We start from the raw sequence: 27,008 nt of genomic DNA on the forward strand, positions 1-27,008 counted from the left end.
TGATTGGAGCATTTCAACTTGAGAATGATAAAATAAACCCTTAGATAACATTCTTGCATACCTTACTAATGAATCAAGATGATGACTTTAAACATTGACTCTCTAGCAGCAACAAAAAGGATCTACAAATGCGGAATGAACTAAGTCAGCCCACACAGCCCAAATACTGAGAGTCTTCTACCACCCTGCTAAGCTCTTCCAGACATAAACAGTGTCACTGATGATGAACTAATCCCCTGTGGCCAAACAGATTTTCCAGATAAATTCTGTACCATTTTTAATTCAAAGAAAGTATAGAACTACCATTTTCAATGCATGCCCACGTGAGAATAAAAAAGCTTGATGGTCAATAGGATTCAGCTCATCCCCACAGATTTTCTAGGTGCTTTCTATTTTTGAGATGGGACAGACTTGTAAGTCATTTAAACACTGTAAAAATACACTCTTTTATCATGGAAAAATATATACTGATGGATTGGACAACACCTGACACATACAAAAGTGCCATCGTTCCCAAAGTCCCCCATTTACCCAACAGCATTCTGGTCATTTCAACCTTGGGGCAGATCAGCCCATTTTTCAGTGTTCCTGTGTCACTGCCCAATCTAATAAAAATACAGTTAAACAATTACAAGCTGTCCAGGACTTGTCATTGTCCGTGCTTCTTTTCAATCCCACAATACCTTGTTTATGGTTGAAAATGCCTTCATTCGTCACAGCACAGCAGGGTGTCTCTTGATAGCTGGCCCGTGAGACATATCTAATAGAAATGCACAGTGGAACAAAAGACAGGGAAAAAATAATAGCAAAAGGCAATGAATGCTTCCAGAGAAATAGTAAAAGCTGGTACCGAGTGGCCAAACTAGGACTGATGTACTCCAGGGAACAATACTCATTCTTCCTATTGAAAGCTACTCTTGTACGAGGACTCATTTCCACACACTGACTGACATGTGCTTTCCTAATTTAGAAGTCTTGTGATTCCCAGTGGATTTTAATGCTCAGTAATTTTCAGCCGAGTAGCTTAAATGCATGCATTGTAGTCAGTCACTCTCTATTATTTTACACACAAGCACATATATAGAGCAATGTACAGACAGAGGAATCAGTCTGCAACAGCTCTGGGCAGATGAAAGAGGGAAAAAAGCCAACCCAAACCCCACCAGCCCCTGGAGGTAACACAAATAATTTCTATCCTTAGTGCCTGAAAGGATTCCAGATTTGCAGAAGCAAACAGTCCTCTGGGATAATTAGTGGCACTGACTCTGCAGGAAATGCTGGACACCCATAGGGAGGGGGTATTAAATAAGTCACCCATTAAATGAGACACCGCAAACCTGAAACTTCAAAGCAGTTACAGTATTCTTCTGAGTTGATATTATTATTATTTTAAAATAGAGTTAAATGTTATAAAGGATGTAGATGCTCTGTATGTATGCTTTGAGTTAGAAAAAAATAAGCAATAAAAAGAAATACTATCAAGAATGAAAGTGATGATGTATCAGTAGAGAAGACAGGAAAGCCTGCAGAAAATACCAAACCCAGCATTATGACACAATATTCCTTAATTCTGAGTATTATTCCTATAGGTTGGGGTAGCTGTAGGATAAGGAGTGCAAGGATATGAAATCCCACATCTGTCAAGAGAAAGGACTGAACAAAGTGCTTGAAAAGCACCAGGTTACATACACCTTGTTGCATTTTGGGCTGCGTCCTCAGTGCTCTGCTGGCAAACCCTCAGCAAAGTTGGATTGGCATCAACTTCTAGCACAGTGAAGGGGACGTGAAGTGTCTTGTTTTGGTTTGGCATGTAAAGCTTTAGTTTTAACCCTCTGAAATGGAGTTTCCTTCCCACTGCCTGATGGTAGTAGTAAAGGCAGCATTACAAACATACCAAAGACCAATGTGTGTTAGGCTCTTCAGACTAATCACAAGACCACACTGTTCATCCCAGGTGCCCTGTATTTACTACTGATGTATTGTTATAATTTGTAGAAAAAACAGCTTTTACTTTAAAAAAAGGATGCAAAATGCTTTCTAGGTCTCAGAACCAGTTTATCCTGTGTTGGCTGCATCCATGAACACACCAAAATGGCATCAAGGAGGTGCCTGCCCCAGCACAGGTTGTTTTACAGCACCCAGTGAGTGCCACGAGGCAGGCAGTGATGAGCAGGAACAGGACCAGATGGGGACATGTGTCTGTGACAGCATCATGTGGTGCTGAGACACATGAATGAGGAGGGGGCTCTAGAGCCAACCTCCTGCCATAAATCCTCACTGCAATGGTTGCATTCTATACACTGATTTTTTTCTTCTACAATAATATTAACTGGGTTTATTTTACTTATAAACCAGTACAGGCTGCACTGGCTCTCAGGAATTGCTCTATTACCATAACATCTGTAATAAAGATTGCTTTCCAGTGAATGATCAACAGAAACAAACGCTTCTTAATGCATTATTAATGGCAAGCCTCTGATCAGAATATTATTTAGGATGCAACACATCTTCTGACCTGTGCATACCAAAAATGGAACCAAATCAGATTATCTGATATGTCAAAATAACTTTAAAATACAAACATGCCCATAGATTAATGTACCCACAGCAAATGCCTGGAAGATGCAAATCCCGCCTGCTATTATCACTGTGCGTTTCTTACCTTAGTGTCTGGTTTTGCTCTCTATCACTAACATATAAGTGAAGGGAAAACATTTCCATAGTCTGCAATAAATCACAAATGCATAGATTTTACTTGAAATTTTTACTTACATATTTCCTGGTCTTTTTCCTCACTCTGCATTGCACTGAAAAACTGGTTTGAAAGTCAATTCTTATCCTACTGAGTTGCTGTCATGTCATTCTCTGTTTCCACATTAAAAATGAGAACTGATCCCTTGAAGGGATTGCTGGAGCTTACTATTTATTACCACCTTCAAAAAGTTTACCATAAGCTCTTTATACAGAACATTGAATGTGTATAAAGTGATGTCTGCCTTTGGATCACCCCTAATGACCAATTATTGCAACTGAGTAATTCCTCAACATTGAGTTTTTCAGAGCTGAGCGACCTTGCCATGCAGACTGCATTTTGCCACCTCCAAACACCAGTTTGGAAGAGATGGGTTTCACCTGATCTCTACTTATATACGATATAAGATATCTTCTATAAAAGTTATAGGGGAGAAATGGAGGCCCTTTGTGCTGTATATGTGAAACTCATGAAAGACTTGAAAGCAGCCACAGAAAAGCAAACCAAGACTGTAATATAATGTAAACTGAATGAAAAAAACCCACACAGTTTAATGTCTGGGTAATCAGTGCAAATCTAGAAAGATGAATGTTACTGTGATTTTTATATTGTTTTCCATCTTTTTAACGACAAAAATAGAGACAGGTTTTGACTGCAGGAAGGTTTTGAGCAACAAGAGGAATTACTGCATCTCGGATGGCCACCACTGCCACCTCCCAAGGATTGATGCTGCAATAGAAAGAAGCTCCAATTCCTTCCTTTGGATGCACAAATGTGAGTCGCGGTACTGTGCAGGGCCCATTCACATGCCGTTTTGCCTCTCCAGGATGAGGTGGTTCATCTGAAATGGCCCAAAGGACAAGGGAAGGAGACTGCCAAGTGACCAGCTAGGATGACTCCCAGAAATACTGGTCTGGAAACACCAAGAGAAGCTGCCCCATGACCCTGTCTATAAGCTGGTTCAGTTTCCAAACTCTTAGACAATTATGCCAACATAAATCTCCTCTCTCACAGCAGAAATGCTCCTACACAAACAACAAGGCACCCACCCACCATCCCTCCCCAGCCCGCAGCCCAGACCAACTGATTCCGCAAGCAGCTCTGAAGGAGGCTGTTTCATCAAGGAAACACCATCATAACAGGGAGTTTGTGAGAGAAGGCAGGATCCTCTCCATGTACATTATGAGAAACCTTATTTACTGCAGAGGGGGAGATGCTGAACCTACGCAGAGGTGAAGAACTTGGCTCCCATCCTGCTTGGTGAAATGGTGCCAGGGGCCCAGCAGGCCATGAGTCCTCTGTTCATGTCCCAGGGAAACACATATTTAGCATATCTGCATCTGGGATGAAAGGATTTGCAGGTCCTTCTTGAAGCCTCTGCAGCAAAAATGCACCATCAGTTAGAAGCTCATAATTAAAAGGGACATCTCTGCTGACTCTGGTTGCATCCACCGCTGTTTCCAGAGGCAGAGAGATTCGTTTCTCTTTGATTACCCACTTTGTTCTGGAATGACTGCAGCAAAGCTGCTGGATACAACTGGGAAATCAAAGATGAGCTGGGAAAATGACTGCAAAAAAATGCATTAAGGAAACCCATGCGGGTAATGCCACGTGGTGGGAGCTGGAGTTAGCACTTAGGATTGCAAAGTTTGCTGGCTGAGATAAGAATTAAGTGAGCAAAAGGAGTTCAGATCCTAATGGAAACAGTTTCTAACCAGAACAAAGTTATTGTTTCTGGTCAAATGAAATACCTTGTCCTATGAAATCTTTCACTTTCACCATTTTCCTTTTGTTCTTAAATACTCAAAAGCTTAACCTCAAAAGCTATTTAAACCTCAAAAGCTGTTTAAGATAAGAGTCCCCAAAATGGTAACTTAGGTTTTTCCTCAAATTTTTGGGCATACAATTCAATAAATTCCCTAATATTTTTGATTTTAGCTGATGTGAAAATTGTCTGTGCTCTGGCTGGGCATCAGAGATCACTTTCTGAGTGCTTCATGGGGCAACAGAAAGGTTTTAGAAAGATGTTTTTAAGGCAGCCAGTATACTCAAATTATGGGAGACATCACGAACAAATGACAGGAGCATCTTCACAACACATCCCTGTGAGTTAGTCTCTGCACTCCATACATGCTACTGACTCAGCCTGTGGCTGCACCCTGGGCACCCACCTGTGTGTGTAATCGTGTGCTGTGCCCAGTCTTGAGGTCAGCAGTCCTGACAACCCTGGCTTTCCACATGATTTCCAGCTTCTTCTGGATAAGGGCAGGAAGATATCTTGAACAGCTTTTAAAATGATTATGCAAAGCACAGTGGGCTGTATAATACCTTTTCCAATACACCTCCCTTTTAGTACTCTGACAGTAATCAACCGTGTTATTAGAACTATTCTTTCTCCTTATTACATATAGGCTGATGTTTTAAATGGAAATAACATCATCTTGCCCCTCTGTGTTTCTTACTTGTGGCGTGTCCTTGAAAGTACCCAACGCTCAGGACGCCAAACGCTGAAGGCTCAGCTCGCCCACATGGAGATGTGATATGAATAAATCAGTGCCAAGTCCATGTGAGCTGCTTCTCTCTCGCTAGCGGGGGCTCAGGCTGGAAAAGCTGTATCTGCAGAGCAGCTGCCACACAGTCTTTAACTACCCTTGGTGCCATTTAACAACACCAGTTCATTCAGTATATCCTGATTCAGTTGTTTAAGTGACAAATATGCATTTGGTTTTCACAGAGAAATGAAAAATATATACATATATACCAGGGTGTGTGACTGTTTCTTTAACAGAGCTTGATTTATTGGAAAGGAGCTTCAAAACTTAAAGGAAACTCTAAAATTCAGACTTCAGACTTCATCCTAAGGGCCACTATCAGATCTGTTAGGGCTAATCTTGCTCTGTACATGATGAGAGCAAAGCTGTGTACCCACTGCAGCATGTTTGGTACCTCACTAAAAGTCATCTTCAAATGTCATTTATCTTTTGCCTGGTGTACAGCTGTATCATCACAGTCTTGGGCTTTCTGGAGCATCATCTGGGTCCCCATTCAACTGTTGTCAGCTTCAGTGGGAGGTCTCTGACCCTAGAAATAGCCACTTTCTTCTCTATTTCCCTCTGCTGATAACAGGATGAGAAAAATAACCCTACATGGTGACAGCACATTTAAAAGGAGGGAGAGGGGGAGCATGGCTGACTTTGAGAAAGTTTATCTTCTATTCCCTTTTCCTTGTAACACAGGCTACAGGAGATGATGTTTCCTTCCCTCCCTTTTGCTGCCACTATCTCCAATGGAAACCAAAGCTCAGCAACTTACACTGTTCCCCTTCATCAATGTTTTCTGTCCTAAAGCTGGACACGAGCTGCCCTCCACATTATCTTCTCTGAATCCAGCAAAGTTTATGCTCATCAGGAAAGGAAAGGCAGAAATTTCCAACCTGGAAAATCTCCAAGCCAACATTTATAAATAAAGTCTAATTTCATTACCAATATATGTCTTTTTTGGTCCCACTGTGATGAAGCAACCCTGCTATTTAACATGCAACTACTCGCCTATCATGTTTTTAATAGGCACTTTTCTAATTCAGAGGAAAAGGCAAAGCAGAAGAGCAATAATCTGAATGTGAGCATCTGAAATGCTCCACTGAACTCCACTCCAGGAAACAGAAGAGAAGACTTTTCTCTTCTTTCCCCGCCGCTGACAGCTTTCCAGTGCCGCTGGCATCCATCACATGTGCAGAGGCAAATGCTTCCACACTTGGTAATAATCAGAGCAAGGAAATTATGGATCGGGGGGAGGAAGAACTATGTTTTTTTTTGTCTCTTGGCTACAGGCATACTTAAATCTGAAGAGTGCACAAAAGGGACTCAGTAGTAGCTTCCTGCATTTCCACTTCCCAAGCAAAGCCAGGACTCCCTGCAGTTCATCCATGCCACCCGTTTCTCCTGGGCTCTCAGTTTTGTTGTGCTCCTGCTCCCTGTGCCAAGCCAGGGCAAAGGACCAGCTCCTATCTGTCCTTGCCTGCACCAGTCCTCTGTTACCTATGTACACAAAATAGTCTTACAAACTTCCATCTCAAACCCAACTTCATCACCAACCATTCCTCCATCCCTACCCTGACTGTCACCTCGGGTTATTGAGAGCAAAGTTACTCCACTCTCTCTTTTCAACTCTTGCTGTTTACTGCAAAATAACATGAGACCAAGGAACTTTGGCAGAAGAGCCTCTCACCATGGCAGATAAAAAGGGGTTTCCTTAAAATCATCATTCACTGAAATTAATAAACACACAACAAGGCAAAACAGAGGCAAACTTGGGCACTGCAAGGACCAGATGGGAAATACATCCAAATTACGGTTACAAGGACACAAGAGTAAAAGCAAAAACAAATGTAAAAGACACAACCAGATGCCTAAAACCAGGACAGAACATTGATAAATGATTAAGAAGGCAGGTTTCAGGAGCGGTGTTACACATTCTCTATCACTACAAAATCAGCTTTTGAAAGTGTAAGACTTCAATAAATCAGAGTAGGTTGTTTCACAGATGAGATACCACCAGTCAGTTAAATTGCAGGAATAGAAGTGGGGGTTTAATTCAAGCTTCTCCAGAGAAGAGATTTGTTTGAAAGAGGTCAATCAAGCCTTCCACTCACACTAATCTCTTCTGCTTATCTAAAAAAGTCTGGAATGAGGGAAAGATGATGCTAGGCCAGCAAAGCAAAATTCTCCTATGGATGCACCAGAGCAGAAACCCGCAGGTCAGCTTGCTTTCAGCTGGGAGAGGCACAGGCAGAAACTGCAATCAGTCTGCAATTCATATGGATGAATCACGTGGAGATGATTCAGACCCAATTATTCCCCAAATAATCCCAAAGAAACACTCTCCTCTGAGGAAGGTAGCAGTGCTTTTGGTAGAAGTTAATACTTTAACTTACAAGGCTGGTTTGGAAAGAGTCCCTGCGGTCAGGGCAGAACTGTGTGGACCCTCAAAGAACCTATTTCCATTTTCCTCCAGGAGTCAGCAGCTGTCCACCTCTGCCCTCACAGCCCCTTCTCCCTTTTCCTAATGGCACCATCACCATTTATTGCCCTCAAGCTTTTGAGTCACCAGTGGTCATTTAGGCCAATATATTTGTTTCTTCTGTTCTTCTGAATGTTGACAGGATTCAATGGTTTTTTCCTCTCTCTTTGGTCCCACTGTAACTCATCTCTGAGCTTCCTATAGCAAAGCAACAAATGCCAGGCAAACCACATACAGTGCTGACCATCTGCTTCCCACTGACACCTTCCTCCTCGCCCCGTGTTGCATCCGCTCGGCAGTGTACGTGATATTTGTGGCAAGGTTTTCTGTCTGTTAAAGGCTTATCCTGCTGAATCAGAGAACAGGGAGAGCAGCATTATCCATTGCCAGGGCCATCCCTGTAGAGTTTTCTTCAGTGCCTCCTGGCACCAAGGTCTTTTCCCCAACACAAAACGCTAGAAGAAGCTGCAGGAAGTTTTCAGCATGCTCATGGGGAAGTTGAGGAGCCACCACCACACTGTGACAACCCCCAGCCAGCAAAAGCATCACTTCACATGTATTTGCCATGACACTGATTGCATTAAAAGATGCTCCCACCATGTAAGAGAAAGCCCTTGTACCTGTAGCAAGGACACAAGGACAATTCCTATAGGGAAACCATGCACGTGGCAACAGGTTGACAGGGAAGAGAGGGGTCTGGAATGGGAAATGCAGGAGTGATGAGGGCATGAATATTGAAATCCCATTGGGTTTCTCCAGGAAGGTGGGATCGGCACAGAGGTATCAATGCGAGTGGCTGGTAGAGAGGGAGGCTGAGCTGGAGGGGGAAGATGCAGTAGAAAATAGAGTAAGGGAGGAGAAGTGAGGTGAGAAGGAGCTGAGTTAATTGGGTGGCTTTGACTTGATCCAGAATGGAAGGGGAAAGCCAGTTGAGTGGCTCTTAGAGGACAGGGAGGAAGACTGGACCAGCCATGCTCTACACAGGATACAGTGATGGTAGTACCATCAGCTTGATGTTACATGGCTGCAAGTCCCCTCTACTGTGTACTTCTCCCAGCACCCTGATTGCTCAGCACTGAGTTAATCAGAGACAGACCCAGCCCCGACAGCTCCATTCCCCCAACAGGAGGGCTTCATAAATCCCTAAAACTCCTTTGGGCTTGGCCCTTTGCAAGCAGGACTTTCAGAGACCAGTAACACCCCATCTCCATCCATGGCCCCAGGAACGTCAGAAATCACTCAGCACACGTGAGTAACCCTTAGCTCTCTGCAAAAGCATGCTTGCAACTGGCTTCTAGATTATTAATTTATGTAGGAGCAGCTAAAGGGGACTTGTTTCTGCACAGATTTATCAGTACCAGTGCGTTTCTGCAGGGTTTGGGGAAGAACTTCCACCCGTTCAGAGTACATGCGGTTTGTCCCATGCTCTGCCTTTCTTTAAAAGGAACAATCTGCTTGCACAGCTGCCTCCATGGAAACAGCAACTCCGTGGTGCTGGCGAAGCTCCAGGCTCACTGGGCTCAAATCAGACATGGATCTCTGTGTTTCTTGATTCTGAATGCTGAAACCTCAGGCCGGGATCCCAGAGCCCAGCCAGATCACCTCTGGTTTGCTAGGCACCACCAGTGAAGCTTCAGTGAGTCAGATCCCACATCTGGCCACATCTGTGCAAGCCAGCTGCTGAGGAATGAGCCGAGGGAGGCCTCAGGGATGCTTGAGGAAGTGAAGGGACCAGACAAAGCTTTTAACTTGCACACTTGGTTAACTCTGGCTGTGTTAATGCAGTTCCTGGGCTACTGGAGCAGCGAATGGAGATGAAGGTAAGTGTTCAGTTTCCCTCCTGTAATGAGCTCTGAGACCAAGCATCCAGTAAATGTAAATGAAATTTTTAAAACTCCCTGCAATTTTCACTTTGAAAAGCTTGTTTCCACTTGTGTTCTGCTGGCTCTGCCCCCCTGCACCCTGCTGCATCCCTCAGCAAGGTCACAGTGGTAAGGCATTGGGACAGGCTGCATGGGAAGTGGTAGAGTCACCATCCCTGGAAGTGTTCAAAACCCATGTAGATGAGTGCTGGGGTAACGGCTGGACTTCCAACCGAGCTGATTCTATGATTCTAAGGGTGGTAGCAAACTGCAGCAACACCTACTCCATTCCTGGGCCCAGCTTCCAAAGGAGGATGAATTACTCCTTTGAGCCTCTGAATCCCATAATCTGCAGCTTTCAGAGTACCAAACAGGATGCACAGCAGCTGCAAAACAGGAGCACAGGTAGAGATGGGGGATTCGCCCTCTGGCTTGGGAAAATTGGTCCAAGTGTAATAAACCACACAGATCTTCTATCATCATCTGTTCAGCTCCATAAATCCCAGAGCACAAATCAGGCTGCTGGGGAGAGCAGCTGTGTAGGAATCTCTGCAGGAGGAGGAGGAGTGCTGTGACCTCCTACAGCATCACGGTGCCAGTCCCAGTGCTCCTCTGGTTACACATGGATTTACTGCCATAGACAGCAAAGGAGCTGCTCGGTCGTAGTACTATAAATACCAGCAGAATGGGGCTGGTGAATGTTTGTGGTTGAATATTAGGGAAATGCAAAATTCAACAATCCCTAATTGTCCTTCAGTCAACAGCACCTGTTTAAATTACTGTTATTATGGCAAAGATGCTGAAATTGCTAACATAAACACAACCAGGGACTGCAGATGCTGTAGCTTTCCCACCAGCAAGTGTTCTGCTGGCTGCTAAATATTTTCCCTTTCAACACCTACAGCAGCAGATACCCAGCAATCAGAGGCTGGTCTGGCATCTGCAGGGTGCCTTCAAGCAAGGAAAGCTGGTGAAGGAGGAGAAACAACACAAAGGCCCTGGGGAGCTCATGAAGGAAAGAAAGGCTGAGCATGGACCCACCTCGGGGCTGAGCTGAATAGGTCTCATCCTGTGATATTGAGACCCATGGGACCCACATGTGCTGGGGCTCATGGCTACTGCAGGCTGAAGAAACATCTTCTGAGGGCAATCACTCGATCCAGCTGGGAAGGGAAAGCATCCTGCTGGTAATGATTAAAACAGGTATGGAAAAGATGTTGAGACCAAAAGAAACATCAGCCATGTGTCACATGAAAACTGAAAGAACTACTTTTAATGGACATGGCCTATTTGTCAATAAATACTGTTTCGGAGGATCTGAACTTACTTATGGACTTGGGCTGAATTCAGTGCACTGATTCATCTCTCGTCTTCACCAGAAATGTAGGGATTGCTCATGAAACAGCTGCTAAGGAAGAAAACCAGACAACACTGCTCCTATGCCAAAAGGCTATGCAGCTACACAGCTCAGCTGGGGTGGCAGAAGCTGGTCCAGAGCTCTTCAAGTTCTTATTCACAAAGCAGGGATTTAACAGAGGATCTTCAGAAGGAGTTTCCTTACCGTCATCTATAAACTCTCTGGTAATGGGGACTCCCAGTTTCTCCTCAAAACACTGAGGCTGGGCCCTGGGTCAGCCACCCGCCAGCGGTACAGCTCAGGTTTTTCTTTCCTTCTCTGCCAAGAATGCGTCCATCCTTCCCAGATTTGCTGCTCACAATCCCAAACTCAGGAACGGTGAAGCAAACTTCACAGCTGCCAAAGCCAACAGGAAGACTAAGTACCTCTGGCAGGATCAAACCCAACAGGTCTTATGCCATTCACCAATAGGAGGCTCAAGACCCATCCGCCAGCATGAGCCACTGCTGCGCTGGGTACCAGGAGCCCTCTGCACACCACAGGATGAGGCCCCATTGATTACACCTTGGCATCCTGCCTTAGGGAGGTACACAGATGACTCAATCCCTCAACAGCAACAGTACATTCAATGAACAATGGTATTTCCACACACAGGTTAAAAAACAGGAACGCTTGTTAAAAACACCACCAGTGCAGACAGGGAAGAGATCTTGAGCTGACATGAGGCTTTGCACATCACTGAAGCTCAAGTAACTGCAAAATCTGGCCCAGAAAACCTCTTACTTGGTTATGTGCTTGCAAAACACAATTCTAAACCAGACAGCACCAACATCCCCACCTCTGCCAAGGAATTACATTGATTTAACTCTTCTGAGGGGCTTTGGCTGAACTTGATGTCAAAGAGCCAAACTCATCCCTGTTACTATAACGACTGTGGGTACCAGGTGAGAGCTGCATCTGCTGCACATACAATGCAGGGAGGGCTTGCTGACTACATGGGAAGGGCAGAGCAGAGAAAAACCTAGTGGGACAAGCCCCATTTGACCACATGGTTATTTGTCTATGTTATGCCCGGAGGCTGGGTTTGATTTTAAACCTTTAAGCCCACCTCTCCTTGTGTGAGTATTTCCCTGGGAAACCACAAGCTTCAAGTCTGAAGCTGAGGGGGGTTTAAACCTTCATCCTACACACGCTTTATTCCTGCTGTTTGGTCCTACAAGGGTTAATAAGACCATTCCTGTGCTCAAAGCAAAACAAGTATCCAAGCTCACAGGGACCTAAGTCTGATTTTCTCCTCTGAGGCACAAAGTAGCCTAATTTGCCACTGGTCTTCTCAGGGAGGTAATCACCTTCTCAGAGCTGCTCTTTGCCGTAGGTTCTATTTAGAATCTTCTCAAAATGCCACTGCTGGAGCCACTTGAAAAAGCACCAATAAAATGAATATTAAAAATAACTCAGCGCATAATCCATGGCCTCCAGAAACTATTTCTTATTCGACTGGCAAACCAACCGGTCATACATTTTACATCGCTTCCTCATTACCTTATAAGCGATGGGCTACTTTAAGAACAACGTATGTATGCTGCAAGTCAGGCAAAACATAGCTCTCTAGCAGGCACCCCAAGGCTAACATAAATCCAGTGTGATCACTTAGCCATGGGATACATTCATTTGCAAATCTGTTGTAAATCTCCAATTTCCCTCCTATGTGAGGCAGGGATCAGGCTGAGGCAGAGCAGGGGAGGATTTCTGTAGCATCTCTCCAGGTACAAAATGCTCTAATTAATCTTTGTATTTGTTTCCTTGGGATACGTGAGCCTGAGAATATGTGAAAAGCAGTACATTTCATGCAAGTATTAGTGAAGACACCGGGGAAACACTCAGAATAAGCTCAAGAACTGGTACCAGAAACAGAACTGAGAAAGCTCGAGCTGTACATAGCTATGGATAAACCTGCTTCAGAGCATCCTAGAAAGCCAGTCAGCCGGTGCCCAGCTTTTTCTCTGGATAAGCTGTATTTTGCAGCACTGCAGGTGGGAGGATGCCTGATCCTGCTGGCTGGGAATGGAAGAAGTGCAAAAGCCTTCACCAGCGTAACAGAAAGCTTTCCCAGACCAGGTCCAGGGGCTGCAGGTCTACGTGGCTCTAGTTTCTAGATCTAGATCTACTTTCCTCTTTGAACAAACACCAAAGGCCTCCAAACGCCCAAGCCCTGTAGCTTTATTCACTGATTAATTCTTTCATTGAGGTAGATTAATTGCTGCACCTTCCACACAATAAAGATAGATCATTCACTTGAAGTAATTAAATCAAAGTAGTAAAGAGTTGAAGAATCTCATAAGAACTGTCTACAATATGCCACATAGGAAGGCACATAGACAGAAAATAGATGAACACCTAAGCATCATAACTGCTCAACCCTTCCCAAATCAATCTAGGACAACATTATATTTTATGCTTAATTAAATATATCTTAAGGCCCTTTCCAACCCTAACTGTTTTATAACTCATTTTTTTATAACTGCTTCTATATCTGGGTTGGTATTTATTAACAGCCAGCTCTGAGGCCCCTGGTTAAAATAAGACAGGCTGTAAGTTTAAATTAGGCAGCCCATACTACCTCATTTGTGATTTATACCACACTTGTGGAACAGGTCTCACACACTTGGTGTGAGATGAGATATAAGCAGACTTGTATCTCTTGGATGAGATATAAGCAGACTCTTCGATTCATAACCAGGAAGGTTGTTCTTAAAAGGAAGAGGAAAATCCCTAAGAAATAAAGTCCTATTTACAAGCTTTTATTATGGTGAAGCACTGCCCAATATTTAAGATGGGGAACATCTCCACCACATCAAACTCGACCATCAGGCTTTAATCATGTTCACCTCAAGAAACCAATGAGACCTACTTCAGTATCTCTGAGGTAGATCTCAGTATTAAGAAGTTTTAATGGATGCTGCTAATGTAGGTTATACTGGAAAGGGATTATTGCAATTCTTTCTCAAGAGATTCAAAGAATGGAGACCCAGAGTGGTTTAATTAACATTAAATAATCAAGGTCAACTGCATATAATTAAATTTAACCACCTATCAGAGTTAATAGGCCACAAGTAATAAATCACAAGAGATGAATGAGAAAGCCAGTCCAAAGGTCCCAGAGTCAGTAATATGGTTATTAAAGTACTGACATCTGGCATATGTGCTGGTAGGAAAACAGAGTACTTGAAGACCCACGTCCATTCAAGCAAAAGGCTATCAGGTAAACAGCAGGAAAACGAAGGCTGCAGAAACTTTAGCTTCAAAGACAGAAAACCACCTAACTTTGGAGATCTGTAATTGGTTTCATGAAGGCTGAAGAGTAAAGGTTGAAAATAAGATTCATGCAGCAAGGAAGAAAATGCTTCGGAAGCCAAGGATACAAGATGATGTGGCAATACCTACAGGCAAAAAAGAGAGATGATACAGACTTTGTTGAAGAACCTTTCCTGCAGTCTTCCTCCGAAATGACATTTGGACGAGTCATGCAACATATCCCTGATGAATATTGCAATGAGAGCTTCGTCAAAATGTATGCAAGAAGCACACGGAAGGAACTTAGCTTTAAGATCCCAGAAGATACCAAAGAGGCTAAAAATAAGAGGAGATTAAGAAGAACAGAGGCACTTGAGAGTTTTGCTCGCTGCCTTTTTGCTGATGTTACATGCCATTTCTTTTAGGGTGTTTTAATTATTCCTGAGGAAAGCAGTGATTCAAATGGCCAGAAAATACTGTGTTTACAGCGGGCTCAGAGCCATGTCCCAGAAATTAGGAACAAGAAGTTACAGCCCTACTTACTAAAGGTTAATTGACATTCTTTTCTTGTGCTAACTTCACAATTACACACTGGTATCAGACAATCTTTGTCACGACAAACACTGATTTGAAACAGAAACAGAGCTTATTCCCATCAAAACCGCAAGACACGGCTTTAAATCTAAGATTAAAAGTTAAAGAAAAGAAAAAAGCTATTACAGATTAGTGGATAACCACGTTCAATTCCACCTTCCAGTCCCAAATGCAATCATTTTTAGAGTAGAAATGGATTAGCATCCTCAGCAGCCCACAGCACAACCAACACAAACAACTGTGCGTGCCTCAAACCTCTGTGCAGGAGGGCTGGATGCGGCCCCAGGACTGAATCAAAGCAGCTGCAGTGGGGGGTACCTCCCCATACCTGCAGACAGAGCCGTCAGCACAGCGTTCCCAATTCCCCTCTTGCTATCACAGATGTAATCCCACACCCATCTGGTCCCATCTCTCCCCATGGGCAGCACAGCAGATTTCCACCCTCTCTGCGGGCGCTGACTGACAGATGCACAGCGGGGGGAAAACTGAGCCTCTTTGTATGATTATCTCTTGCTCCCCGAGAAGGATTTAGTTCATTGAGGTTGTTGCTGAGAGACTTCAGTATATGCAGGCTTTCTGCTTGTGAGGTACAACCCAGTGGGTGTGCACTTCATAGAATCATGGAATAGCTTCAGTGGGAAAGGACGTTAAGATCATCTAATTCTAACTCCTCTGCCATGGGCAGGGACACCTTCCACTAGAGCAGGTTGCTCCAAGCCCCGTCCAACCTGGCCTTGAACACTACAGGGATGGAGCATTTATTACTTCTTTGGGCAACCCATTCCAGTGCCTCACCACCCTTACAGTAAAGAACTTCTTCCTTATATCCAATCTAAACTTCCCCTGTTTAAGTTTTAACCTGTTACCCCTCGTCCGGTCACTACAGTCACAGAATCATAGAATAGGTAGGGTTGGAAAGGACCTTAAGATCATCCAGTTCCAACCCCCCTGCCATGGCCAGGGACACCTCACACTAAACTATATCACCCAACGCTGTCCAACCTGGTCTTGAACACTGTCAGGGATGAAGCATTCACAACCTCCCTGGGCAACCCATTCCAGTGCCTCACCACCTGAAGAGGAAAGAATTTCCTCCTTATATCCAATCTAAACTTTCCCTGTTTCAGTTTGAACCCGTTACCCCTTGTCCTGTCACTACAGTCCCTAATGAAGAGTCCCTGCCCAGCATCCCTATAGGCCCCCTTCAGATACTGGAAGGCTGCTATGAGGTCTCCACGCAGCCTTCTCTTCTCCAGGCTGAACAGCCCCAACTTCCTCAGCCTGTCTTCATACGGGAGGTGCTCCAGTCCCCTGATCATCCTCGTGGCCTCCTCTGGACTTGTTCCAACAGCTCCATGTCCTTCTTACTTTGACGACACCAGAACTGCACACAGCGCTGCAAATGGGGTTTATTTTACTCAGGTCAGGTGAGACCACAGGGAATCATTCCTGTGTCCACAGGAAAAAGGTGCAAAACCTGAGCGAGCTCATGTGTTTGGGGGCACAGCAAGGTCTAGTTCAGCTGTCAGGGTAGCCCGAACTCACCTGGACTGCCCCCCAGCATGAGACCCCACTGGATTTTTCTCTTAGCACTGTATTTTCAAGCTTGAGATTAAAAATACTCAATCTCAGTCTGCTATTAGAATGGCTGAGAATATACAGCACTGCATAACACGTGCCTATGTATAGAGATATACATATATATAGACACACACATATATAAACACAGATATATATAGACACAGATATATATACACACAGATATATATACACACACATATGTCCATATAAATGCACACACATGCATGTATACACACACGTGCATGACCAGATGCAGCTCTCATCAGTTTCCCTATGCCTGAACCTGTGGACTTGGCTTCATTTAACATCTTCCCAGGCATCAGAAGTGCAGGAAAATCAAGGTGAAAATCCAAACCCTGAGATCCCCATCACTTTGTCTAAAGACACAAAGCTTTGGAAAGCCTCAATGCTTCCAATGCAAAATCTGAACTCAGGTTTTCCTCTGCTTGTCCCAGATGTTGCCATGTTTGGTAATGCTGCAGAAAACCTGTTTACTGAAGCTTGCTATTTACAGCCCAACTGCCTCTTGCATGGCCAAGACCCATGGGAGCAGCAATGGGGCAGCCCTGTGAGCCCCAGTGCTGCTGAGGCACCTCTGCCTCAGGACATACAGTGGGGCTCAGCAAAAAGGCAATTCCCGTGTCTGGGTGCCTGTGAGCCTCTCCCATGGACCTCATGCCTGATCAGTGAGCTGACACAGAAGCACTTTCCTTCAGTGTCACCACTTTATCTGGCTCCAACCCCTCCTGTGGCCTACTACCATCAACACCTTCAGCTGATAAATGTGGTTGATCTGGGCCCACAGGGTCAAAAGTTCTTGATGGAGGGATGAAGATATAAACAGCATGAGCACATAATCCTCCTTAGGAAGCTGGGCTAAAAGGAGATTTGACTTTCTAACGTGCCATGATACAGTGCATTAAGATGGTTTCAAGCACAGGCACAGGGCGGTAAGGGGATCACTGGCTCTGTTTGGGCAGCAACGAACGAACCCTTTGTACTACGTATCTCACCACCCCCATAGTGAAGAAATCCTTCCTAATATCTAATTTAAATCTCCCTTCTGTCAGGTTAAAGCCATTCCCCCTTGTTCCGTCACTACAGGCCCTTGTAAAATGTCCCTCTGCAGATCTCCTGTAGGACCCTTTAGGCACTGGAAGCTGCTCTAAGGTCTCCCTTTAGCCTTCTCCAAGATGAACAAGCCCAACTCTCTCAGCCTGCTGCACCCCTGCAGCATTGTACAGATAGTGATTTACTAGCACCAGAACACAGAATACTACAGACAAGCTCTGGGAAACCAGTGTCCGGGTGTGCACTGCTTACTGCAGTCCATGTGGACATGGGCAGCAAAGTCTTTCCATCGGGCTCAGTACCAGGTGCACTGCAAGGGCTCACTCCCTCTCCAACAGGTCCGGGACTTCTCAGCTTCAGCAGAGGGCTGTGAGAAGGCTCTCTACCATCAGCATGGTGGGAAAGAAATGGGAGCAATGGAATTAAATGAAGATAAATGGAGGATCTTGATGGGGAGGAAGGCTGCTCCTGCTGCAACCAATGCTGCAACGTGGGCGATGCATCCCAGAGGCAATGGTGGGTGTTGCTCGAAGCCTTCAATGAATTCCCAGCCACTTTAAACAGGCAGTAAACCTCAAATTCCCCCTGGAAGGATGGGGAATGCTTGACTATGCTTGGAAATGCCAATATCCACTCCCCACCTCTACTCAATATAAGCCACAATAACCATTCATGCGAGCCCCAGGATGCAGCAGCATTGGCATCCCACCTCCATCACTTTCTTTATGTTATCTGTGAAACCAAGTTTGCACTCCCTGGTGCTATTTCGATGCCACATTATGACTCCTTCCCACCGGTTTGTCCATGTAATTACAGCCACTCCAAGATCATGGTAGTGCTTCAAGTACCATGTTTAAATAGAGAGATAACAAACTCGCATGGAAACCGTGCCAAGCGTTGTCTCAACAATCCTCTGCAACTACAATGTCCCAATCCCTGCTGTAATTACTGCAGTGCAGTCAAAACCAATTAATAAGAATGGTGTTAAAAGGTCTAATTTGTCTAAATGGAACAGTCTATTAGTGAACAAATTATATATTGCCACTAGGAAACAAGACAACACAACCCCGAGTAATAGAGAAAGTTGATGTAAGAGCATTTACTGAAGACTTCAGTTGTTACGGGGTTCAGCCCCAAGTATCGGCTCCCACATGGAGAGCTGGAGCTTCGGTAAAAACAGCATCTTCGTAAGTTTTCAGTTTTGGGGAAAGCTGGACACAGGACAAGTCCCTCTTCCTTGTAGGTGGCTTGTAGGAAATGGGACTAATGCTTCCCACACCTCCCATTAAGGAAAGCACAAGATCATCCCAATGGAATTGATATGTTATTAGCCAACTTAGTGAAGCCGTAATTATTATAGCCCTTCTGGGCTGACAGCTACCAGTTTATAGGCCTGCAGGGAGATAAATACAGCATTTACACGTACATATAATCATTTTATTTCTCTATTAAATATTCATTTCCAAAGGGTTTCCCAGCAGGCACAGGATTTACAGAATCCCTGTGCAGCCCAGTGCCTGCTTGCTGCTGCCCTGGGTGCTCCTGCTTGTTGCAATGGCTGCTGATGCCTTTCCATGACCTCTCAGGAGCAGTGACAGATCACATAATCACAGAATGGTTTGGGTTGGTTGACCTTAAAGCTTACCCAGTTCCAACCCCTGCAATGGGCAGGGCCACCTTCCACTAGAGCAGGTTGCTCCAAGCCCCGGTGTCCAACCTGGCCTTGAACACTGCCAGGGATGGGGCAGCCACAGCTTCTCTGGGCACCCTGTGCCAGCGCCTCAGCACCCTCACAGGGAAGAGCTTCTGCCTAAGAGCTCAACTCAATCTCCTCTCTGTCAGGTTAAAGCCATTCCCTGTGGCCTGTCCCTACTGGCCCTTGTCCAAAACCCCTCTTCCAGATTTCTTGTCAGCCCCTTTAGGTACTGGGAATCTATTATAAGGTCTTCCTGGAGCCCCCTCTTCTCCAAGGATGAACCAGTCCAGCTCTCCCAGCCAGTCTTCACAGGAGAGGTGCTCCAAGGACTAATGCCTAAAGGACTATTGCCACTCACTTCAATGACTACGTTCATGCTTTTATGGGGAATCCAGGGTACGGCACCACATCCACACCAATAGGGAACATCTTTAATCCCCGGAATGCCAGTGGATGCCACCAGATATCCTCTGGCGAGATGTCATCACCCCCAAATTGCTCTGATCCTTTTGTCTCCTTCAGAGGAACAAATACGATCTTCCAGTACCTTACCCAATTAACGTGGCCTAAACAAACAAATTGGGAATTATACACAACTTCCAGAACGAACACCAATTTGGAGAACACTGCTAAGCCAAACAGAGGGGCATTAATATCATCGTAACAAGCTCTCCAAAGCACAGGAGTCCACAGAACCCTCGCCCCAGCCTTCTGCAGCAGCTGGTTTTGCAGGGATAAACATGGATTCGTGGGCAGTTCCATCTGCTGGGCCACCTGAAATGGCAACGCTGGAAAAAAACCCAACCATGAACACTCCCCAGATCTATGTTTTACTCCAGGAATGACACATTCATCCTCCCAGCTGGCTCCTAAGTCATTCAGCCTCCCAGATCTATGTGCAATGGTACTTAAAAATACTTCTCACCATTAGCTGGAGGGGAAGAGAGGATGAAGATGGCAAGTGAGAAAGAGCATCTGCTCTCAGACTAGTGAAGAGCTCAAAGTTTACTGCAAAGGGCTGTAAAGAAACCTAAGCAGGTTATACAGCAGAAAATCCTGACAGCCTGAGAACAGTGTGTTATGCAGGAGTTCTCCTTCAGTGAAGCCAGGTACAGGGCACAGATGCTCAAGTCTCTGCTTAGGAAGTGGCTTTGGATGAATTCAAGCAACATTTGTTACTTGGTTTTACATCAGTGACTGACAAAGCCCCTGACTACACTGTACTTTCATGGGACCCCTGGAACTAAAGCACCCCATAACCTTTATGTACGATGTGCTTTGATGTATGAATGCACAACAAGCCCCTTTTCCTCCCTCTAACAGACAGAAAAATAACCACAAATGAGATTTTGAAGAAGTGCTGTTTCTGGGATGTAGTGAAATTAAAACAAACAAAAGCAACCTCAAAACCTCACATATGTTTTTGGGCTCCCTGGAAACCTCCCTTTTGCTTTCAATGGCTTTGAGGCAAGGAACAGTCTGTGCAAACTGACTAAAATCAGGTTTCCAGCACTGCTCGGGTGGATGCTGCTGAGCTCTGTCTTTGGGCTGCAAAGCACAAACACACACACATGTAACTCTCCATATGTTAAGATAAAGCAAATACCTATTTGCATTTACTGGCAAAACCTCTGAAGGTGCACTGAAAACATGCAATTCCTCATCAGATCCTGAACAGCCCAGGTCCTTGGGTCTTCTATAGCTGCTGCCCTTTCCCAGTGAAAGTATAAGCTCACCCATAACTGAATTGGACAATTGAAAAGTAAAGAGATTTAAAACAACAAATGGTTCCCCAGCCTTCCCTGCAGCAAGGCTGGAGACATTTAATTGATCTTTAGCTTAGCTGCCAAACCAAAAAACAAGGAAGCATTGGGAATACCTGCTTTATGAAGTGAGTAACTCATCTTTCCCCAGCAACAGCTCTGCACTAACTGTTTTCTTCTTTTAACCACTGAAAAAGCAATGGAAAGAGAAAACTACTGGGACCACAATATGGAACAAAACACCTCTGTGACAATACTCAGGGGACCTGAGCACAACCTCCCCATGTGGGATATCCCACTTAAGCCATGCCCATGTCAAATGGAAATGCAATGCATGCAAACCAGGAGGCAATGTAACCCCCTGCCTCAGACACTGCAGCTTGATGAGCTGGATCCTGGAACAGCTGTGGGGTTAACCTTGGCAAGATGATGTTGAAACGCTGGAAAGGATACAGGAGACAGCCGTAAAAATCACTAGATGGGAGAAAAACATCTTATAATGAGAAATGGGGAGCTTGATCTGTTCAGGTTGTCTAAAGCAGACCGAGAGGCAACTTGATTATAGCATAAAACTTCCTTCACAAAGGAAAACACAGTGCAAAAGAAGGGCTTTGTATCTCTGAAATAGGGAATAAAAGGAATCACTGGCTGGAAGCTGAAGGCAAGAAAGAGCCAACAAGGAAAGTATTTTTATCCTATGAATCATTAATCTCTCCAACAGGCTATCAAACAGAGCAGTAAACATGTTAATTTCTTGGAGATGCCACGTGAAGCTTGGACATGTTCCTGCACAGGAAAAGAGTGGTCAGACACAGCGTGCCCTGTGCTGAGATGAGCAGGTGGAAACACAGCAGCTCCTGAAATGCTGGAGCAAGGACAAAGATGACTCAACAGTCCCTTCTGGATTGACCTTCTGAGTCTTCGTGACAAAGCCAGCTCAGCATCTCACGCTGACAGGGAGCAGCATGGTACGCACTGTAACATAGAATCACAGAATTGTTAGGGTTGGAAAGGACCTTAAGATCATCCAGTTCCAACCCCCCCGCCATGGGCAGGGACACCTCACGCTAAACCATATCAACCCAAGGCCTCATCCAACCTAGTCTTGAACACCACCAGGGATGGAGCATTCACAACCTCCCTGGGCAACCCATTCCAGTGCCTCACCACCCTAACAGGAAAGAATTTCCACCTTATATCCAATCTAAACTTCCCCTGTTTAAGTTTTAACCCGTTACCCCTTGTCCTATCACTACAGTCCCTAATGAAGAGTCCCTCACCAGCATGCTCAGCCATATGAAAATGGAATAAATCTTCCTTTTGAAAGTCAGTTTCTAAGAAATCTGGCAATAGGGGCAGCATCACTGTGTTCAAATTTTGAGGCTTTCAACATAGTTGAAATTGTAATATGTATGTAATAAGGAACTGTAATAAGTATCCTGGGCTGCATCAAGAGAAGCGTGACCAGCACGTTGAAGGAGGTGATCCTGCCCCTGTACTCTGCTCTTGGGAGACCTCACCTGGAGTATTGTGTGCAGTTCTGGTGTCCTCAGCCTAAAAAGGACACGGAACTGTTGGAACAAGTCCAGAGGAGGCCACAGGGATAATCAGGGGACTGGAGCACCTCCCGTATGAAGATAGGCTGGGAAAGTTGGGGCTGTTCAGCCTGGAGAAGAGAAGGCTGCGTGAAGACCTCATAGCAGCCTTCCAGTATCTGAAGGGGGCCTATAGGGATGCTGGAGAGGGACTGTAGTGACAGGACAAGGGGTGATGGGTTCAAACTGAAACAGGGGAAGTTCAGGTCAGATATAAGTAAAAGGTTCTCTACTGTGAGGGTGCTGAGGCACTGGCATAGGGTGCCACACAGAGAAGCTGTGGCTGCCCCATCCCTGACAGTGCTCAAGGCCAGGCTGGACAGGGCTTGAAGCAACCTGATCTAGTGGAAGGTGTCCCTGCCCATGGCAGGGGGTTGGAACTGGATGACCTTAAGGTCTTTTCCGACCAAAACCATTCTGTGATTCTGTATCCTCTTAAATTGCCCTAACACAGGGCTAACCACCGCTGGAGAGGTCCAGGGCACTGCTTTCAGTGTCACCAGGCTCCCAGCAACCTTCCATGTACCTTTGGGCAGACACAAGACAGACCCAAGTTCACCCTCACCAACCTCTTTGCTGCTGCTGGGAACCAGCTTGCGCGTTGTTGGCTCAGTTGGGCTTGTCTCAAGGCAGTGTTATGGGCCCCTGATTGCAGCAATTTCCCTTGTTTGCATTACTACTTGCAAAGTAATTACTGAGGGACATTAAAACACACCAGCTAAAACCCATCCATGCTACCTTTCCTCTCCTCTATGTACCAGCCGATGTTTTCCCACACGGCATCAAAAAGAGCATCTCTTATGCTACTTATTAATGTTTAAACATGTTTATTTCAAGCAACAGCAGCACTCTTTGATGCTGGGTAATGATCCAGGTAAAATAAAGATAGCTAAAAAAAGAAAACAAGACTGTTTGGCTGCTCTGCTGTCACGCTTCTCAGAAGTCCAACAATTAAGTAGGAACATATCCATGCTGGAAAAGCTCAGTGAAGCTGAGCTCATCAGTTATGAGTTAAGAAGCCCTTGGAGCTACATCCTATCCCTGACATGGGTACACGTGTTGCTCGGTCATTTGGCCAGCAGGTTTGCCACCAACACAGGCTGAAGCTGAACACCAATGCGTGAGCCTTTCATAGGGCTGCACCTTGCACTCAATTTAAGCAGGGCAGCACCAGGATCCGTGTTTAGAGATTCACTTTAAGAGCTCATTTGGCAAAATACTTGCTCATTATCACTAACTAACTGGTGATTAAATTATCATATACTTTAATCTCAGACACTAGACAGCTTCCTCTGCCTGCTCGCCAAACTAGAGGGAGAGATTTCCCCATGCTGGGCAGCAGCTTTATGAGGACCAAGAAATCCCATCACCCTTCTGGTAAGCTCTCACAGTGCACTGAAATGCATTGTTATCTTTCCCCTGTAAATCTCCACTTTAAAAGGTAGGTGGCTATCAGGTAACAGTAAAAACAGTTTATCCAGTGTAGCTCATCCAAATTTCATGACAGAGACACAGAGCACTTTGTGGAGGTGGTTTAAAGCTATGGATGTTTGCGCTGAGCCCCTGCAATGTTTGCAATGATTCAAGATGATTTAATGACACATCTGTTTTGGGTTTGTCTTTTTCCAAGCAGCAGGGTGTTGGAGAAGGGAGTATATCAGCTTCCTCTTCTACTGTGAGCATCACTTCACCATTTCTATGCCAAGGACATGCTCTACCCTGGAGAGACAGGGATGGATGGATGGATGGATGGATGGATGGATGGATGGATGGATGGATGGATGGATGGATGATGCTCTTTAACCCACTCAATACACTCAGCACAATGAGTTTAGTGGAACTCCAGCAATGCAAACACCACAGACTGCTGGTGACAACCAGTAAGGAGGCACAAAAGTAATATATTAAGGTGGGCATTTCCAGAAAGCCCTACAGGAACCAGATCAACCTGACCTGAATTCCATTAGGAGCTCAAAGTCCCAGACTGAAGATCCTGCTGTTTCTGCCAGCACCACATCAGTTCCCTTAGTTCTGTGAAGCAGGGGCCTGATCCCTCTCCCAGCAAAGGCAGGGATTCCAGCAGTGAGGCAATGGTTTAGGAACAGGATCACAGGAAGATGTTGTCCGCAGCTACTAACTTCAGTACCAGATGACACAAGAAGTCTTTGTGGAGCACCTCGTCTTCTGCCCTGGCTATAAAGGGAACCCACATCCTAATACAGCCCCTCTGACACATGTTTTAGCTCAGTGCCCAAAGTAAGCAGCTAGTCCCACACTACTGCAGTGCTCTGTGCTTTGCCTAAGGCTCGTTTAAGCCCCACTAAAGCCCTCAAACAAGGCCTGAAATACTGTTGCTGCAATGCATAGGATTAACACTGGTCCTTCTGCAGAGGGGTGAATGTCATTTGCAGAACTGTGCTAATTCCTGATTTGAATTTAGATGATGTTTTTAACTAAGAAGCAAGCTCAGAACATCCACTGGGAATCTGTGACTTGGATAAACCTTAATAAGTCGCTGAATATGAGTTACTATTGGAAAACCGCTCAGACTGCAGCGCATGTATAAAAATAATAGTAATTAAAAAAGGAAGATCACTTCTAGAGAATAGAGAATAATGGCTTCAGACTGCATATTATGGGCACAGCTGATGTATTCAGAATGGTATGACAGCATTAATGAGCTCAAGATCAGCAAGCTCCATCTCCAAAATACACTCTCAGGAAGAGAGAGCAGAGGAATAGGAAAGGAGGAAGCTCTGCCCGGGGCTTTCCTCAAATAGGTATCTTTCCCAAAGGAAAGGAGCAAGAATTGGGAGAAGGAAGTCTCTGGGGCAGATTGGATAAGGAAAGCAGGGGGAAGGAGACAGCAAAATCCTGCTGCTATTCCAGCCAAACTCCCTCAGTACTGATATTTGGTGTTGCATGCTATCAGAAATCAGTCAAATGGGTGGTAACAAAGCTCAGGAAACTCCAGCCTCCACAGCATTTTGGCATACCTGATTTACCAGCATCTTCAAATTAACCCCTACTGCAGGATGATCTTCCAGCCCCAAATAAGTGGTAGCTGCAGCAGTAACTCCAACAAACACCTACCCATGAAGAGCAGCTAACAGGAGCACCCCACCACAGCTCCTGGTTTGCCCATCAACACCACCCAGGGTGCTCCAGCAGCACCTTCAGTGCCATGAGCCTCTTTCACAGGTCCTGGTTTGTTTTGGCTTATTCTTTTAAATGCAGACACTACTAAATACTTATATAGAAGGAGAAAAACCCAAACCAGCTGATTCCACACCATCTTACATTGGTGTATCGACACCAAAATAACATGAAACCTTCACTTTTTCCTCCACAAGTAATGAATCTTCAACAGATCTCCCCAAACCAGTGGTGGGTTACAGTAAAAGACAGTCCTACATTTATCTCAAAGGTGGTGGTGGTGGTGAAACCTTCCATGAGTGGCAAGGAAGTTTGGCACCTTAAACTGGATTAGCACCCAGCCCACATCTCTGCATCGCTCAAAGCATGAAAAAGGCTTTCCAGAGAGAAAGCAGCAGCTGCACAGAAGAATTAGATTTAAAGTACATTTACTCTCAAAGTGGGCAAAAAATGTCTCTTGACTCCTCATCGTTCATATTGTGGACTTCAGTGAAATGGATGTTCTTTCCCTTTTAAAAGTCATGCAATTTAATGGGATGCTTCCCAGCAGGCTGCATCTGTTTTAAATGTTTGCATTCAAAATGTGGAACCACTCCCTCCTCCCCCCTTGATTTTAGCTGGAATTATGACTACTCCATTTCCCTCGACATATCCTGAGCAGATGAGCTTCTGAATACCACAACCTTAATCTTGGACAATCTTCTGCACCCTTTGGGATACATTGCATTTGGGCAATGCCATGGAGGGACTTGGTAGCTGCGGTCCATGCTGGTATCAGCAGTATAAAGGGGGAGAGGACTCTGCAGGCAGAATTTAGGGCTGCTGTGCAATTTGGGATGTTTTCCATGTTGCTGGCTGAAGCACCCCAGTAAAATCCTCTGAAGCGCTCAAAGCATGGATGAACGAACAGCTCTAGAAGCCATGGGGACTCGAGCAGACTCTTGGAGCAGGTCAAGCCTTGCTGAGGAAGGGCAGCATCCCCTAAGCAAACTGGTGTCAAGCTTCTGGCTTGGAAAACTGAAACAATTACAGGGAATTGTTAAGAGCAGGAATGAAAAGCACATCTCAGGGTAACACCTCCTCCAGGAGTAGATGCCATAGAACCATAGAACGGTTAGGGCTGGAAAAGACCTTAAGATCATAAAATTCCCTAGAAATCAAAGAAGGTCAGAACTTGGTAACACCTGCAAAGGAAGAGACAAACAGTGCTTAGCAAATCCCACTGAAGAGGGGTATGTACATAAAAACAGTAAAGCAGCCAAGGGTTG

General features: G+C 45.0%; 1 protein-coding gene across 5 annotated transcripts in view; it reads right to left on the minus strand.

Annotated features, from left to right (window-relative positions):
- PAK5 (p21 (RAC1) activated kinase 5) overlaps nucleotides 1-27,008 on the minus strand; it is a 175,216-nt gene that overhangs the window by 47,551 nt on the left and 100,657 nt on the right. For 2 of the 5 annotated variants that reach the window (XM_062610517.1, XM_062610499.1), the window contains exon 2: nucleotides 684-760. The exons of 2 other annotated variants lie outside the window; for them this stretch is intronic. The gene's annotated coding sequence lies outside the window, so the exon portion shown is untranslated. Of the gene's footprint in view, nucleotides 1-683; nucleotides 761-21,105; nucleotides 21,178-27,008 lie in introns of all 5 variants that reach the window. One more of the 5 variants, XM_062610506.1, reaches the window with a different exon arrangement.

The sequence above is a fragment of the Pezoporus occidentalis genome, unplaced genomic scaffold, assembly GCF_034315485.1.
Source record: "Pezoporus occidentalis ecotype Australia unplaced genomic scaffold, CSIRO_AGI_Poc_V1 ctg10, whole genome shotgun sequence".
NCBI classification, from domain to species: domain Eukaryota; kingdom Metazoa; phylum Chordata; class Aves; order Psittaciformes; family Psittacidae; genus Pezoporus; species Pezoporus occidentalis.